Genomic DNA, 6,000 nt, shown 5'->3' with positions numbered 1-6,000 from the left:
TGTGATACATAAATGTGCTTCAAAATGATAGCTATAATGATCAAAATTGAAAAAGAGCTGCAACAAAGGAAAGTACAACAAAAAATAAGAGAATCCATGCCAGGATAATGATCCTCGGGCCTGAAACACTCGAAATATCCACCATATAGCAAAAATGCCAAAAATATGATAGAAAGAGCAAGGGCCAAAATCTAAGAAAAAGGACCACATTTCTGAAAAGGTGATAGAACCAGCTTTCCAAAAATATAAAGTTTTAAAAAAAAGGCATGGGACGCAAAAGATATGCTTGCCAGAGTCAAAAATAGGACTTCAGACTTTAATTGAAGAAATAGGCAATAAAAAAATACCAAAACCTAAAAATACCTACACCAAAGTCTTTGTCTCAGAACTAGCTTTTCGGCGCTTCTTTCAAACTGAAAAAATACCTCCGTATGCAAAAGTTATGGCCAAAAAACCACAAGTAGGTCCAAAAGTAAATCAGGAGAGGTACATGCAAAGATGATGATGCAGTGATGATGTCATGCTGACATCAAAAAATTGTGCCATTAAAATTGATGACTTGTGGCCCGTCACGACAAAAAAGAGTGCCATGTGGCAGGTCCACATGGCAAAATTCGACGTGGCAGGGCCACGTGGCAATGTGCCACGTGACACACATGCCACGTGTCACACATGCTGCTGCTAATGTGGCAAAACTATTGAGCGGATGCTGGCTGTACCAAAAGTACGCTAACTAGATGGCTGAATTAGATGAGCAGCGAATGAATAACTGAAGAGGCACCTTCGGGAGGAAGCGATGGGCTTGGGAGGCACCGCCGGAAGGAGTGGCCTGCGGGTGGCAGAGGAGGCCGAGCGGAGCCCAGGCAGCGCTGCCTGCTACAATCGTTGTGGGCTGCACACGGGTGCCGTGGTGGTGGCCCTGCGCTGGCATGGTGGTGGTGCACCCAAATTTTTTAAAATTTTTTCACTCAAAATTGTCCGTACAGTCTGTACGACAGCTCTTGATGTAAAAAAAATATTTGCCTCCCGGAGCTCTGTCTCCAAAATTGACAAGTTTTATATGAATCCTGACTGCAAATGGCCTTTCGGATCCAATGGTGATGTCTGTTTGGTCCCAATGTGCTCCAAAAAATTTCTTATCCCATGATTTGAAGAAAAAATGCACAAACAAACTAGGGTTTGTGACTCCAACTCACGGCTTCAAAAATTCTTCAACGAAGCAGCAGCAGGAAGGCTCTGATACCATGTTGGAGTTGAGGAAAGCCAACTCCGAAGACACCCAAGATCACCTGCATACGAGAACCTGTCAAAGAGAAGCCAAGAAGAGGAAGAGCATGGAGCAAGGGAAAAACCCTAAACGAACATGAGAGACAATATATGCAAACACAATAAAAATGTATTTACAATATGCACAATGCCTTATGATTATATGATGTTGAAAATACGATGAGAGAGAGGTCACTTATAAAGACCTCAAGGAAGCTTGTAGAAGAAGCTGGAAGGTGGTAGAAGATATAGATGACAACTTAGCACATATCCACAAAAGGTGGAACATGCTAGAAGGGAACAAACTCCCATGTTGTCATCAACTAACCACTACATGCATTAAATACAAAATATTAAATAAATGCATTTACCTAAGTAAGCTTAAGTAAATAGAATAAATAATTATTAATTAATTATTTACTCTAACAAGCACATGTCCACCAAGAGTGGATTATCCTCCATTTTTCATGAATATACATGCAACAATCAGAGAATAAGAATATAAATGTGTGTCTCATAAAGAGATGTAGTAGACAGCATGTGCTCCATTGGAGTACAAACTACTATGTTGTCAACATGACAACTCATATGAATATGAAAACTCCTAGGTGTCTACATGACAACTAATATGAATATGCATTAACCTAAGTAAACTTAAGTAAAGTGTAAATAGTAAATACTTATTTACACCAACACCCCCCCTTAAGTGTAACTTAGGAAAATGTACTTAAGCTCAAGAAAGCTATATAACAATGCAAGATGGGTCCTGAATACTAGGCCATGTTAGGTACCCATGTACAATATGCAAGTGCAAAATATAGATGCAATGCAATCTCTCATAAAGTGGAGAAAGATGGAAAACCACATGGGAAAAACCCCCCTCCAAAAAGAGAGATAAGTACAATAAAAGAAAATGAGAGAGAAGAAGACCTCATGTGAGGAAAAGATCCCCCCCCATAATAGAGAAGAAGAGGAAGATAGACCAAGTAACCTCCCTTCAATTTAGAATGTACACCAACGGTAGATGCTCTAGGCTTGATGTAGAAACTACACCATGAGTGTAGAACAACATTCCTCCCCTTAGGAAGAAACATAACCAAAGGTGTATCAATGAAGCCTCCCTCATCTATAGGAAGAAACCTAAAAATATATGGTATCTCTAAAACCTACTCAAGTGTCCCCATGCCAATACTGAAAGGTGCCTCCTCTAAATAATGTGTACTATGCCACTCTGCTAAAAAAGACAAATCAGGATCAACTGAGGATGAATGTAGAACATGTATCAAAGAATCAAGTGTCTCCTCTAAAGAGAAAGTAACCTCCTCCAACTATTATATCAAAGGATCTACCATCATGTCAATGTCAAAAGACCAATCAAGTAGAGAATGAAGATGAGGGTTAGAGTTTTCCCTTGCAACAACTAAAGAATGATCATCTTCACCAAAAAGAAGATGAATTTCATCTCTAGTGTCTCCCAAATCTGCAATGTAGGACTCCACAAAAAAAATGGAAATGTATGTCAAGTAGTCATCCCATAGAATCGAGTCTAGAAGACAACGAATCTCCTACTACACAGAATCACTTGAATCCATGGCTATGTGAATATAACTATCATCAAGAACAATAGTAGATGGAATGTCAGTAGGAGGAGAAGAAATGGAAGGCTCAAGAACTTGATCATATTTGAGAACACCTAAGTTCAAGTAGCCAAAGTTCTCCTCAAATATTGAATCAAGAGTAGATGTGTGATCAAAATCTGCTGAAGAATCTACTAAGAATTCATTGTCATCATCATGAGAAAAATCTAAGTAGTATAGCCTAGATCTATGATCAACCACCCCTGTAGAAATGATGTGTCAGTCTCCAAGTCTTTGATAAAAACTAAATTAGGTGTGAATTCCATAGTCCTTCTTCTATGTCCATGAGTGAGCTAATAGATGGAAAGAAGATTATGACTTAGGTGAGGTACACACAACACATCTTTGAAGTATCCCTCCCCTTTATCAATATTTCCTTTCCCAACAAAATTCATGTAAGTATGATTTCCCATCAAAATAGGTGGAGTATGACAATGATCAAAAGATGAAAACATAGACTGTAAAGATGCCATACAATGAAAAGCCCTTGAATCTAGAAGCCATCTCCCTAAATATTGAGTTGAAGTTGCTACTAAGGCTTGACCTTTGTCCATGTGATCCTTTCCTTTATCATAATATGAGTGTGAAGAAGAGAATGAAGTGGTCATTCTTGATGGTAGACCAATTTGAAATCTTCTTAAGAAGATTCTTATGTTCATCTATCTCTTTCTTATAAAAATGATGTTCTTCATGTCCATTCTTCTTGTAATATGCACAAGTAAGAAACTCCTTCTTGGATGAATTTCCCTTATTGTTGAGTTTTCTTGTGGTGAGGAGGTTGAGTATTCTTTCTCTTGTTGTGAATTTTGTTGCCATGATTTCTACTTCTTACTAGACCATATTCCTTGATTCCCTTTACTAGCCACCAATGCTTTGGACTTTGAAGACTTCAGAATCCCCATGCTCATCAAATTTGATTGTTCTACCATCAACATCTCTGTGAAGGAATCAAATGAAGGCATGGTGTAGGAGGAACATAATGTCAATTTATGAGTGTTGAAGGTCAAAACAAATAATGCATACTCTGGAGGAAGTTTGCTCATAAAATTATAGATCAAGTTTTCATCCTCTATGGTAATTCCACAATCCTTAACTATTGAATTAGCTCATGTGCCTTGGTGATATAGTCTTGAATTGTGTCAAACTCCTTTGGATCTAATGACATGAGATTTTCATCAAGTTCAAAACCCCTAGCTTTGTCTACTTTTTCATACAAGCTAACAAACTTATCCCATGCTTCTTTTACTATTTTACAATCATCAATATGGAAGATAAGATCTTCATGCACATGCTTCCTCAAAGTACCAATAGCAACCTTATTGATATGATTCTATTCATTTAGTTTAGTAGGATTAGACAGTGCAACCATGGTTCCATCAACATAATCAATTAAACCTTTTTCCATCATTTTACTCCATGCTCTAATTTTCCATGTAGCATAATTATGTGGAGTTCAAAGTGGAAACCTAGAAGAGCCCATGATGCAAAATAAAAGAACAAAAGAGAAAGAGAAGTGAAAACACTCAAGACACCACCCCCCCCTCCCCCAAAAAATAAAATAAAAAAATTACTCAATCAAAGAACCCCCCAAAATAGATGGTTTTGGCACTTTATACTTAGTGCATATACAATTGCCACTTGTCAAAATGAATCAAAGACAACTTCTAATTTTGATGGTTACAACAAAAAATATGAATCTATATCATACTCAACAAGATAAGACACAAGACCTCTAAAGGATCTAATTAATTATAAGTACCAAAATAGGCCAAAAATGACCAAATTTTGAAAGTACTATGTCTACTCAAATTACTCCAAATTGATTCCAGATTGAGAAAGTAGACTAAAAATCATGCACTTTAAAAAAAAATAGCACCTGAATGTGTCCATATGAGCTTGAATGAAGCCTTTGAAGTTGCAAAAATTGGGATTTGTGATTTTCAGAAAAATCTAGGAACAAAAATTACAAACAACCTGCAACAATGTGTAGATCACAAAATTCTACCGAAAAACAAAAAAAAATTGCTCAAATAAAGGAGTCCATATGAGGGAGATATCATTATTTGAAAATCACCTCTATAATTATTTTTTCCTAAATCTCTGTCATTGCACCTCCAAAAATTAAATGACCCTAGATTTCACCTCAAATGTCTAATTTTGATGAAACAAAAGTCAATTTAGGGATTTTTTGACCTTCTGAATGTGATACCAATATTTGATTTGCACCAGCAAGCTCCAATCTTGACCTGCAAAAAAGAAAATCTCTCTAATGGATATGAAATGAAGCTCACATGGCTTTGATACCATGTAAGAATTTGGTATAACTTTGATATCATGTAAGAATTTTCCTAAGGAAAGAGTGAAATACCAAGATCTAGAAGCTCAAGAGATAGTACAATAGAGACAAGATATGATCAAATGAGAATGGATATTAGATGATTGGATATTAGATAATTGGATGAATACATCATAGAAGAACCTTGTATATAAAGGCAACATATATGAATAGGAGTTAGTAAAGGGATAAGCATACCAACTAAGCACATGTCCACCAAGAGTGGATTATCGTCCATTGTGCATGAATGTACATGCAACAATCAGAGGATAAGAATGTAAAGGTGTATCTCATAAAGAGATGTAGTAGAAAACATGTGCTCAATTGGAGTGCAAACTATTGTGTTGTCAACATGACAACTCATATGAATATGCAACTCCTAGGTGTCTACATGACAACTAATATGAATATGCATTAACCTAAGTAAACTTGAGTAAAGTGTAAATGGTAAATAATTATTTACACCGAAAGATTTCAACCTTTGATTTGCACCAACAAGCTCCAATTTTCATCTACAATAGAAAGACACAAAATATAAAACTCCAAATTTTTGCCAAATAGATTATGCGATGATTATGCCAAAATTGTCAAATTATTCATCCAAAACTAAATCAAGCCAAGATTGATATTATTGAGAAGAGTTCTTCACACCTTGATAGTTTTAATACCATGGTAGAGTTTTAGGTGACTCTACAACACCCCAAGATAAAATGAATGACCAAGATAACTCCCACAAAGATATTGGCAATACAATTACATTAA

At 36.4% G+C, this 6,000-nt stretch overlaps 1 pseudogene; it reads left to right on the top strand.

Moving 5' to 3' along the window:
- Window positions 1-796: 796 nt before the first annotated feature.
- LOC149546193 (condensin-2 complex subunit CAP-D3-like) overlaps window positions 797-6,000 on the top strand; it is a 62,079-nt pseudogene continuing 56,875 nt past the window's right edge.

Source organism: Cupressus sempervirens, chromosome 7 (genome assembly GCF_028749045.1).
Source record: "Cupressus sempervirens isolate cs-2001-9-10 chromosome 7, ASM2874904v1, whole genome shotgun sequence".
Classification (NCBI taxonomy): domain Eukaryota; kingdom Viridiplantae; phylum Streptophyta; class Pinopsida; order Cupressales; family Cupressaceae; genus Cupressus; species Cupressus sempervirens.
The sequence above is the reverse complement of the archived record's forward strand: the minus strand, read 5'-3'. Positions and strand labels throughout refer to the sequence as shown.